The 12,672-nt window shown below is 41.5% G+C and overlaps 1 protein-coding gene and 1 long non-coding RNA gene across 10 annotated transcripts in view; one reads left to right on the forward strand and one right to left on the reverse strand.

Moving 5' to 3' along the window:
- The window catches only part of DAB2 (DAB adaptor protein 2), a 60,039-nt gene extending 57,723 nt beyond the window's left edge, over positions 1-2,316 (forward strand). For 3 of the 5 annotated variants that reach the window (XM_019794582.2, XM_034656973.1, XM_002914665.4), the window contains one exon: positions 507-892. The gene's annotated coding sequence lies outside the window, so the exon portion shown is untranslated. Of the gene's footprint in view, positions 1-506; positions 893-1,330 lie in introns of those variants that run through there. The other 2 variants (XM_019794580.2, XM_019794581.2) reach the window with 2 other exon arrangements.
- LOC105235545 overlaps positions 1-12,672 on the reverse strand; it is a 204,137-nt gene that overhangs the window by 100,597 nt on the left and 90,868 nt on the right. The gene's annotated exons all lie outside the window — the stretch shown is intronic.

Below are 12,672 nucleotides of genomic sequence, written 5' to 3' on the forward strand. Positions count from 1 at the left end.
GGTGCTGAGGAAAAGCTCCAGGTTACAAGCAGCCTGATGGTTTCTAATGCTGATAGAGCAGTGTAATATGCTGAAGGGCTAGAAGTCTTAACAGAGACTCATTCTCACCCTCGTCTCCAAGGGAGGCAAACATGGACAAATAGGAATAAACTGCATCCAGAGTCTAGGAGGATTGTTTGCTCTAAATTGCATTGACGAGAGGTCTCTTTGGAGGCCCTTTCTTTCTTAGGTCCTGAAGGAAGGATTATTTTGGTGAACTTGCTTAACTTACAGATTGGGGTTGGAGGTGGGGGAACACGATCATGGGAGAAAATAGCTAACATTATTGAACATTTGTGTTAATCACTTTATTTCAGGTTCTACATTTATTATCTTATTTAAGCCTCTCATATCAGCCCTAGGAAATACTATTATTGAGGTTTTAAATGATGATTTGATATTTAATACATTGATATTTAACCCAAAAATTCTAACTGCGGGTTTTTTTCTTCTCTGTACTTCTCTAGGAACTTGATATGCTGACTGTCCAGAGGAACAAAAAGGTTGGCCTTAGTAGTCAAGGACAAAGCTAATAGCCAGACACGTCCTGACCTCTGCTCTCGTTCCAGCTTTGACATATTATCTGTTGCCTTATTGCTTGCTGCCTCTTCCACTTGTAAAATGCCTTTCACTTTTCTGTTTAGATTAAAGCTAAACTGAATCTATGGCTTTAAATAAATTAAGAATCTAAATTCTCTAGCTTAAATGTAAATGAAGTAGTTTCCCTACTTGAACCATTGCCTAGTGTGTTTCTAGAACCTTCTAGAACACTCTACCATGTACCCTCTGGTTGGGAGATGCAGCCACCACAACTCCTCAGATGACCTGTTTTGAATAAATTTTAAAATCCTTACTGTTTGAAGTTGTTTGGGGGTTCTGTTTTATAGCATAAAACCTAAAGGTTGTAGTATAACAAGGCACCTTCTTAAATCTTGCTTCATATCAACATTTATAGAGAATTTTTAAAGTAAAATTGGACCAAGTCCAACTTTTCCTTAGATACTTGGGAATCTGACACACTTAAGAACCCTTTTAAAAATATAACTTCTCTCTCTGAAGATTATTTTCTCTTAAGGGCGAAGAGAAATCTCTTGCTAGATAGTGAAAATGAGGGAAAAGCATCATTTGTCTCTCCTCTCCTCTTCCCTCTGATTCTTTTTTCAGTCAGTTTTGCTCCAAGGTTTATATAGCATTACTTCCCTTCCACAAGCAACAGAGTTTTATGGGGCAAAAAAACAAAAAACAAAAACTAAGGATTCATCATGGATCTGAAATGTCTCTGCCTTTTCAGTAATCGCTAAATCCCATAACTAGAAGTGCAAATGGACACAACCTTTACCCTTTCTGTGGAATAGGAGGCCATCCTCTCGAGCTGAAGCTCCAGAAGAGCAGTTCACATTGAAACAAATGAAAGAAAAACTGAAGAAAAACTGAACTCAACTCAGCAATGAAGGACTGTATTCTGAAGAGCCAACACATCAGAAAGTTCAATGTGATTGTGCCAAATATATTAGGTGCTTATATGGGGTCATGCTAGACCTTTATCAAGTAACTGGAAAACTTGCTTGAAGCCACAATCTCATAGTTAGTAGGAAGATAGACGGTGATTGAGTGGAGGGGAGAGAAGCTGTAGAACAAGTATTTGGTGTTCTCATTGAAAATCTAACATCTGCAGTATTTTTCCTCCTCATAACCTTGGAAACTCTCCCAGTTCATTTCCAGTCATATTGTTAGCACAGTTCTGAAGGATTTGTTCTTGCCAAAATGAGTTTCATTTTGTTATGTTTATGTTGGGTTGTTAAATGTTGTCTCTTGACCCTTAAATGCTCAGGTTCTTGTGGGTATTAATCAACCACACAAGGTTACCTTTAGGTAGAAGAGAAGGATGACTGCTCAGGATCTAAACAAGATGGTGGCCTCACGAACCTTTATTGATTAGCCCCCAGTAGTTCAAGCTGAAGTCCTGTGGTTTTATGTTTAATGGCAATAGCTGATCATGTATGGCATAATTTTCCATCTGGCTTCCTACTCAGTCATCATAAACACGAACTGAAAATAGTTTTTTATATGTCCAAATACCTGAATGTGCTCAACTGGAGGCAATTATTTCTAGGTCGTAGAATTTTTGAAATTGGACAAATTTTGAAAAGCATGATCAGCCACACAGCTGTTTTGTACATCCTTGTTTTCTTGTGCACTTTTCTGTATACAAATAGACCTATAAATTTACTCATTTCAATAAACTGGAATGGCCGAATCTCATGTGTTAGCATCAGTTTATTCTTATCAGTTGACCCCCGCTTTGAGTTGATGTGTCACAGTCAAGGTATAAAATATATCAGTCTAAGGTGAGCAAATATTAGTACTTTCTGGACTGTCCCAAAGATGAAGAGAACATGGAAATCTGTGAAATAAGACCATGAGTAAACTATTGTCGGATATCTTTTAGTGCCTTATTTTCCTCTTCCCCACCTATACATATTCCCTTCCTGGGAGTTTAATGGGAGTCCAGTGGATAAGACCTGTATCAGAACAACCTCTACTGACATCTAGTATAAAAATCATTTGTTAATGAGCTCTTGGTTCACACCTTGTACCCTTTGCCTCTCCTTGTTCTTGATTCAGCCATGTTTGACCTCACCAAGACGCAACTGTGTGGACTGATCTGGGCTGGTGTAGGCCGCTCGGGAGAACTTCTGTATGAGGTGGTCAGGCCCATGGTCAGACATCTTTAGCACAAGGACACTCTTAAATACCCTCCCTTAGTGTAAAATTTCAAGGCTCTCATTTTTTTAAAAAAGACCTAAATCTCCTGGGAAGATGACCCTGAGGCAGGACTTGCTTCAGTACAAAGGCTTGATCTTAAACTTTTCTAAGGAGGAGGACAAACTTGGGAGCAGGTGGGTGTCATTGACAGGCATTTATGATTATAGGCTGGTTGTTCATTATTACTGCCTTACCTTTTCCCTTAATTGAAACATTTGGTCCCCTTCTGCCAACAATGAGTAGAATATAGAAAAACAGACTCGACACAAAAGCAGCTTCCAGTCAGCCACAGATGTGCTGGAGAAGGCTGCTGATAAGAACATGTTGCACAAATTATCTGGCTTATCCAGATGCTCTGCAGTGTGTCTAACCCACTGAGCCTGTGTGCTGTTTCCATGTGGCTTAATCTGTAAGATCTTGCCAGAGGTTAACCCTTGCTCATACGTACAAGGGGAGGACACTCATTTCAGTGCAGTAGGAACTACTGTTGGCCAAGCAGGGAGAGGTGCTTACTGAAGTGTCTCTGCACAGTAGAAGCGGACTTCGTTGTAAGTCTATTTAGTAACAGTACTAGTCACACCCATATGTCCGAAGTTCAGGTTTTATAGTAACCCTATTATACCTGGAGGAGGGTTTCTTTGAGGCATCAGATAGATTTAAGCTCAAAGCTGAACTTGAACAGCCAGCATGACCCCCAAATTCCTCACATAAAGGCAATACAAAGGGAGAAGGTATTGATTTTCTCGAGATAAGCCTGCATCTATGAAGTGCTTTACCATTTACACAACGTAATTTCTTTCTGTTGATATAATTCTGTGGGGTGGGATCTCTCACTGTTCCATCTCATCTGAGAATGGCATCCATGCTTTAAAATCCCTCCAACTCCTGAGTGACTTCTGTGGTATTTTATTGTAAAACTGTGCATTGTGGTGGGGATATCTTTTCAGTCCGTGATTTCGAACTCCTCCATCAAAATGTTAACCGTGGTGTCTAGAGAGAGCCAAAGACAGCAAATTCTGTGTCTTTCCTGTGCTGAAAGCAGGGAGGGGAAAGAACAGAGGATGCAGCTAACTCAGAAGTTCGGTTGACCCTGCAATAAACTGATGAATGAGGACTCTGACCCTTGTTCCCGGAATAGGTTCAATACAAAGTCTTCTAGTAAAAGACAGGAGCTCCCTAAAAGTCCCTGGTAAATATTTAAGCTATTACCATTGGAGGAAATTGCTAAATGGTAAAACATCTAATTCTTGCTGGGAAATGTTGTTTTAACTAACTTTCTTCTATTAAAAATAACTAAGACTCAGTCCTAAGTCGATATGCCGAACTTAGACGCACACAAGGCTGTGGCTGTGCGACAGCAGTAGCCTTGTTAATATGTCCTAATTACAGCCGGGCTGATGGCCAAGTGCCAGCCATGTGTCATCTCACCTAATGAGGGCCTGAGCCCCTTGTTTGCCCTTGCTTTTCTGGAATTGTGTGCTTAATTACTAAACCTCTATTGCGTGCTGAAATATATGAGTTCCAGTCTCCAAGGAGATGACAGTGTGGGCTGCTCCATGGCAAAGAAACTGGGTTTCTGCCTTGACCAAAGTTGAGGTGGTTATAAAAGCAGAAAAAATACCTGACTCGAAAAGTCTTCATGACTAAGTTTTCTTCTGATGTTACTTATGGAGTTTTCTGTCTGTTCTCTTTTCATTTGGTTAACTTCAATTACTATTATTTTACCTTAATTGTAAGAAAGTGAAATTACTGCTGTTGTAAAAGTTACACGATGACCTGACTGGGCTGAAGCTGAGCTGTGGATGGTTCTGGGCTGTGTCTGAGGCTACCTCTACCAGGTACCTACCAACACTAATTGATTATCACAGAGACTTTGGTTTGGGGGTTGCTAAGACAAGTGTTGGAACACAGGAGCTAATGGAGAGGGAGGAGGAGGGGAATGGAAAGCTGATATGATATTTGCCTCCCACCTCCCTCACTAGCCTGAGAGACTGGCCTAGTGGCTTGATGATGGAAACGATAGAGCTGGAAGCAGGAAGAGTTGTCTTTTTTTGATGAAAACTCTGGGAACAGACTGTCACGTTATAGCCCATGTGTCCATTGGTAATGAATGGTCTACACCAATGGAAAAGCTCACAGTGGTTAAAATTAGTAGCATGTTATTTTTATCACATAAAAAGTCTAGATTGACGGCTGCTGGTATTGGCTGAGCAGCTCAACAAGGCTCTCAAGGACATAGACTCTATGTTAGCTTTTCACTCCAACTTTAGTAGCCTTTCGGCTTTCTGTTCTCATGGTTTTGGCTAATGGTCACAAGATGGCTGCACAGCTTCAAATAATACGTTAGTGTTCAAGGAGGGCAAAATGGGAAAGAGCACCACAATCAAAGTCTGCTCCTTGTACCAGGCATTTCAGGTTTTTTCAAGGTTTCCCAATTACTTTGCTATGTCTCTTTGGTCAGAATTCAGTCACATGGACACTTTGGTGCAAAGGAGTATGGGAAATCAAGCTTTTAGCTTTGCCAACCTCTATAGTGAAAGTAGTTAAGGAAGAGACATGGCTGGCTAAGTAATTTATGGAGCCTAGGGCAAAATTAAAATAGAGGATCCATTGTTCATAAACCAGGGGAAAAAGTGCCATTAAAGACATTAATGCATAAACACATCCTTTCTTCTGCAACCTTTTTCTTATTATGACATATTTTATTTGCTATTTAATGTTGTTCTAAGTAAAAAAGAAATGAAATTTTGAAGTTTTAGTGTGAATTTTATTGCTAATCTTCAGCTGGTAAGTGGAATCGCTGAAATTATATAACTTGTATTTCGTAACTCATACACGCATATATACTTAACGTATGTATTTCATTCCTACCAGAAGAGTAGAAACACTGCACAAAACTAACTCAACTGTTTTTAATTCACTTCTTGGTATATGAACATTCTACCAGTACATGCTACCTTCAGTTCACTAATGAGTAAAGAAAAATGGTGGAAAGAAGAACATGGGTGACTCTATCCTTTCCTTTCCTTTTATATTATTTTTAGTATAAGTAGATGGCTAATGCAGAAACATAACACTGCTAGTAAGAAAGATCTGATTGTGTTTCTTGGTCATTCGTGTTTCTTTTTGTGTTGGAAGTAAGTTCTGGTTCAAAGGGAGAATGTGACATCTCAGGGCTGTCACTTACACATGCTAGGTATAATACACCAACCTGATTCTCACTTTTGCTTTGACTCCTTGAACTCCCACACATCATGGGTCCACCTGAATTCCACGTTCATGGGGCAACATCAACATTCTGTGCAAATGCGGTGGCATGGAGAAGAGACACAGTGTACATTTCCTCTGCTCATGTGCGTGCTCCATTTTCCAATCACACTTGCTTTCAAAACAAAAGTCCAAACACAAAAATAAGAATTCCAAGGTGGCACTGATAGAGCATGAAACCAACCACGGGGCCTTCTCGAGTGCTTGAGCCTGGTCTGACTGCATAGGTCGCATGCTGTTGAAGCCTGCCTTGGCAAGAGGGCCTTGGAAATGGGTGATGGATTAGCCAGTGTGTCTCCCACATGCCTGGGTGATAGTTTAACCCTAAGTTGGCCTGCCTCCAAGTGCAGATCACAGCAGTCTTGATGACATAGCACCCTCAGGGCAGAAGAGAAGTCCACACATGGAAAGCACAGTCAGCAAGGCCAATGTCAAGGTACGACTAGAAGGTGTAAGCTCAAGAATGCAGAGGACTAGTTTCTGTGTGTTAGTATCATGAGGGTTACCAGAGACTATAAAAGTTAGAAGGGGGTGGGTTAACTAAAAGCCCCCGTCCAGGAGGCTTTAATGTTGGCATGATGTAATTGGACGTCAAAGTGATACACCATCTCAGTTGGAAGGCTGGAGGAGGGAAGACTGGAGAACTCCTGAGCTCTTCCTTGAGGACGTGCCTCGCAATTCTTCATTTCACTTCCCTGCAAACACAACTGCCAAATCTGGAAAGCCAGCCTGGATTCAGGGATGGTCCACGAAGTCACTGAATAATAACAGCAAACACCCACCCGACATTTACCACCCACAGGCACTATTCTGAGTGCGTTACGTAAGCAATTTAATTTCCAAGTCAGTTCCATGAGGTGGGCTGCTACTACCACCACCATTTTATACACGAGGACACTGAGGAACTTCCCAGAGTCACAGAGCTAGTAAGGGGCTGAAGTGCTCGGTGTCCTTGCAGTTAACCTCAGATTCACCAGTCCAGCACTCCACTGCCCCCAAAACTCACCCCAGTGCCCTTATGCTGGCCTATCTTCCATTCGCCAAGATTTTCTTCTCTTCATCGTCCTGTTCTCCTCTTCCACTTCTTATAACCAATATGCCCCTCATGACACGCTTATGCTTATGTTTTATTAGGCAACTTGATTCCCCCTTTGGGATTCTCAGGGCACATTTTCAGAATGAATTAAGTACCACATAAAAGTTGGAATTATCTAGTTGTTATAAATGCAACGCATCGATCTAACCTCACACAAAGCACTCTAATTCAGGTATTTCCCATCAGCGTATTTAACACAAGCGACAAGCTGCTCACAGGACAGATGGGTTGTGAGTAATGTTCTCCTGGTATCTTCCACATCATAAACGACAAAACATCCTGCATCCGCTCACCAGCAGGCTAGTTGGATGTTCCACGGTCAATGAGGGGCCCAATTTTATAACAGTAATACTGTTGTGTACATGTTTCATAAAATCAGACCCCCAATGGTATCATGCTCTTAATGAACTGAATCAAAATTACGTATTCACGACACAGTTTATTTCACACAGTGCTTTTTCATTCTCTCCTTCTTCAGGGTTTAATAAACCTATTCGTGGTGATGACTTCCTTCATTATTCTGATTTGACAAACACAAAACCTTGCACTGCGGAGAATAGAAACTGAACCAGCAAACACGGAGCAGAGATGCCTTGCAGCCCATCAGCAGTGCACACACGGCCCCATGGCAGGGAAGAGTGCAGATCAGTAAAGAGGAAAAAATGGAGGAGATGATGCCAGACCAGAAATAGGATTAAGTTCCTGAGTTAAGTCATCTGTAATTACCGACTGGCCCTTCCCCTAGAGAAGAAGGATTAGCAAAACATGTCTGGAGAAGAAAAAAAAAAAACTTTTTCTTAAACTGGGCCAAAAATTTGCTTACACTGCACTGGGGTAGAGAGCGAAAATATACCCATGTTATGTTTTCTCCCTTTCTTCCTTCCTTCCTTTCTCTCTCTCTCTCTTTCTCTCCCTCCCTCCCTCCCTCCGTCCATCTGTCCCTCCCCTTCTCCCTTCCTTTCTCCCTTTTCTTTCTTTCTTTCTCCCTTTTCTTTCTTTCTTTCTCCCTTTTCTTTCTTTCTCCCTTTTCTTTCTTTCTCCCTTTTCTTTCTTTCTTTCTTTCTTTCTTTCTTTCTTTCTTTCTTTCTTTCTTTCTTTTCTTTCCCCAATGTGCTCTTCCTCACAGGTTTCCCATCTGCTGGGTGTGAATGCCAACATTTAGTCGGGTCCTGCAACCCCGACCCAGCCATGATCACTCCCTCTGAGGGTACTCTCTTTCTCTGCCATGTGCCCAGAGGTTCACATTTCTTCCCCTTTTCCTGCTCTTCTCCATGATGATGCTTAGTTTGGTGGGGGAAGAAGAACATTGAGAAGGGGCTTAGATCCTCAGACAGGTCCTTGTACTGTCCTCGGATCCCTCCGGTCTGTACAGCATACACCTTCCCTACGTGGCTACTGCCGTGTGGGATCTGTAGCTAATACTCTTGGCTAAAGAATGGAGAGTCTGCTCTTCTCCCTTCAGCTGAGGGCCTGCAAGGCCTGGTGGTTCTGCCCGAAGCCTGGGCCCCCACCTTGGTCTTCACTAACTGGACTCCGAGATCTGTGTGTGAGTGCCTTTGCCTCTCTGCCCTCAACTCTAGGCCCACGTTGTCCTTGAGAGACAGCAAGTTTGCCAGCTACCCTCTCTATCCCTCCTGAGAGCCTGGGAACTCCTTGGTATCCTCTGTGGCCACAACAGCAGAAGAAACCTATGAAGCCAAATTCAGTCCCTCCTCTGCCCAACCACATACCACAACCACTTTTGTTCTGGTTTGGCTTCCCCCATACTGGGAAAGTCTAGAAGTTGCTCTCCCAGAGTTCCAGATGGCAAGGAAAGAAACATCTGTCTCTGACCTCAACCTACTTACCATGCTGGTCCCACTCCAGAGTGTGGCCTGAAAACCTACCGCGAACACTCATCTCCAGGCCTGCCTCCCTCCCCCGTCCCTCTCTCCCTCTCACAACTGCTCTGCTCCAGCAGGAGAGGCCATCTTCTCCCATTCCCTACATCACAAGCCATGCTATCCCCACTACTTTGAGATTCACAGGTGACCAATCACTGCTCTATTCCACCATCTCCTTCCCTGGGCAATAAGCCTCACAGTTCAGCCTGGAGGTTGAAGAGTCAAGAAAACATAATTTTAAAAGAGAAAATTAAAGAGAATTTAAGATTTGCAAAGCATCATTCCCTATTATATTTAGTTGGGTTTTCATATTGTTAATTGATAAAACTGTATCTAATTTTGTCCTCAAATACTAGTTTCTTTTCGTCAAAGTTTCAAGCTCCAAAAACCAAACATACCTGAGCCAAATGAAATCAACCAGTCATCCAGTAACTCTGAAACAACCGTGGGATAACTATGAAGTACCCATATGAGCCCGCTTACCTCTTTGCAGACTGTCAAAACACTAATGCAATAAAAAGAAAGATGACTTCCAGATATAGAAACCAGAAAAACAGTTAATGGTGACTCATTAATGAAAATAAAGACTATAAAAAGAGCCTCCTTGACAGGGACAGGGCAAGAATTAGGTGTATGATTTTAGACCCAGCAAGTTCAAATTACCATAGGCAAATCAAAATCCACCTTGAGATTTCTTAGAAGTACTTGAAGATTGTTAAGCTGGGAAGTAACACCTTAAGTTTTGCATTTTTCAAAAAGTATTGCTCCTAGATATCTATACTTCTAAAACAAGAACCCAGATGATTCTGGTAAAGGAACTTCAACCATGAGACTTCTGGTTCTGAAGAGTAGGCCTCATCTTAAGAGTGGGTAAGATAAGAAGGGCTAGACTGAGACGTGGAGAGGGTAGAGGAGAGAACCCTGAGGAACATCAGCATTGTATAATGGACAAGGGAGAGGAGCTGGCAAAAGAGAGGCAGGAGATCAGGGAATGTTGTATCACAAAAGTTAAGGTAACAGAGAGTTTTAAAGCGTAAGAATAGCCAGTCAAGTCAGATGCTCCTATGGGACAAAGATCAGGGCTAAGAAGTGTCCACCAAATTTAGCAATAAGGAGGTCTTCCATGGAGTAAAAAAGGCCAAGGCAAACAGCAATAGGCTGAGCATAACCATGTAGTAAGGGAAGAAAGTTGATACAGACTCCAAAAAGAGTGTGGCTAACAAAGGCAAGAGCAATAAGAGAAACCCAAAATGGAGAAATCAAGGAGCTGGATGTTCAAAAAGAGGAGAAAGGGGATATTGAGAGGATGAGGATGAGGATGAGGTAACCGGAAGACTTGGAAATCATGGTCAGACAGTAGGACACTGACATTTGCAAAGAAGAAGGCAGTACAGGTGCTAGAATGACGCTAGGACAGTGGGCTAGATGGGGTGAAGATAAATATTCATAGAACTGATCAAGAAAGAGTGAGGTGGGACAGCAGAGAGCACTGACATCACTAAAGGAAAGGCCGGAGTTAGAGTAGGGAAAGAGAGAGAAGACCATGTAAAAAGTCTTGGGTGAATGTAGACAGTCAACCGTGTTGGTAAACAGAAGGGGAGAAGGTGGTATAGCCAGATCTTGTCAACTTCAAAAGAAAAAGGGATTGTATTGAGTCTTTCTTAAATGAAGCACTATAATGCCATCAAGGGGACCCTAAGTAGTTCCATGTGACTGTAAACAGATCTGAGCCTCAGGAATTCCTATTAGTGTAAAGGGATCGCCAGACTTACATCACTCCCATTGAACTTTCACACACAGCACCAGAACCACTCCATAGAGAAATTGTTCTCTCCTTCTTTATAAAAGAGCTTGTTTGAAAGTGCTGTAATGAAAACAGTATAGAACCAACAGTGAAGAGAGCTGGAATCTGACACTGCCCCACTGCCGATTGTGTGACCTTGGGAGTGTCCCCTCCCCTTCCTGGACATCATTTTCCTTGTCTATCTTTATGTATTCATCTATTAATGCATAATTCCCACTGTCTGTTGAAGCCTAATAGTGGTAGGCACCATCGTAGATGTTGGGGATATAGCAGCAAGCAGACACACCCCAAACCAAGATGCCTGCCATTTGACGATTCTACTTCCCGCCAGCAAGTGTGTGTGTCTTAAGTGAGAGCACTCTAATTTCAGTGCAGCGGCATAAGACCCGTGGATCTTTCGGGATTCAGTCAGAAACAGATACAGAATGAGATGGCAGCTCCTATTTGGGATCCCTGGACACTGAGGGAGTCCATGATATTTGTAATAATAAACTTCCAAAAAACAGCTTCCATCACTTTAAAAGATCCGGATGGAAATTATGCCCAACACATTTACATCATTTCAGTAAAAATTAAGTGTTTCTGCCTGATGGTCGCACATTCTAATGTATACATGTGCATGGCTCTGCTTTAAAAACAGGAAAAAAGTATTATTATTGTGCAATAAATAAAATTTAGTGCCACAAAGTTCCCAAGCAAACTGAAACTAAGGGAAATTAAAAAAAAAAATTTTTTTAAGGGTCCTGAGTGGAGAAAATTTTGAGAGCCCTCAGCAGAGTGGATAACTCTGGCATCAGGATTTAAAGACATGTTTGTTCAAATCCCACCTCTGCCTCTTTGTCCACATAGTCTTGGCCATATTTCTCCACGCTTCATCTGTAAAGCTAAACCAGAAGCCTACCTTTTATGGAGTTGAGAGGGTTTATGAGAAATGTTATAGTTTCATGTTGTTTAACGTGACATAATTCAAATAATAACAGCAACAGAACTGATGTGTGGTGGGAAGAGCCAGAGACGTGGAGTCAGGCACAACCAAGGTCAAATGCCAGTTTCTCAGCAACTGCAGATGGGTGATGCTGGACAAATGATGTAATCTCAGTGCACTTCCGTTTCCTCAACTGTGCAATGCATTATTTTGATGATTAATGTATACACACACACACACATATGTATATATATACATATATATGTTAGCTATAATATATATGTCTATTAGCTTGACACATTAGAAAAGTTTGATAAACCTTTATCCTTTCTTTTCTTTGAAAGCCATTACATGTGAAATGAAAATGTTATTCTTTTCACTTCTCTTGTCTAGCATACTTCACTTCCCCTAGATATAACTGAAGTATAAACCTCATTTAAAACATGTCAGGTACATAATAGTTGTTAAGGGCAAAGAAGAGTTAAAAGCACTACAAAAATGAAATGTATATTGTATTTTACATGTCACTAACATATAATAAATATAATATAATATAACATAACATAATATAATATATATAACAATATATTGTTGTTATATTCTACTGCTCCCATTCCTTTGCTACGTTACATTTAGCCTGAACCATGGGGATAAAATGAATAGAACTTCTACAGAGCAATTCAGCATTCAACCAGCCAGCTGTGAAATTCTCCTTCCCTCTTCCATGTGGGGGCGGGGGCGGGGGCGGGGGACAGCTCAGTCAGTATCCTAGGACAGAGGTGATTTTTAATCTCCATTCATGTCTAATTATCAAGTCAAGTATTGCAAAGTCTAACCAATGAGCATTAAGTCTAATTAGCATAAAACACCATCTTATCTTGCCTGCTTCCAA

This window comes from Ailuropoda melanoleuca, chromosome 3 (assembly GCF_002007445.2).
Source record: "Ailuropoda melanoleuca isolate Jingjing chromosome 3, ASM200744v2, whole genome shotgun sequence".
Classification (NCBI taxonomy): Eukaryota; Metazoa; Chordata; class Mammalia; order Carnivora; family Ursidae; genus Ailuropoda; species Ailuropoda melanoleuca.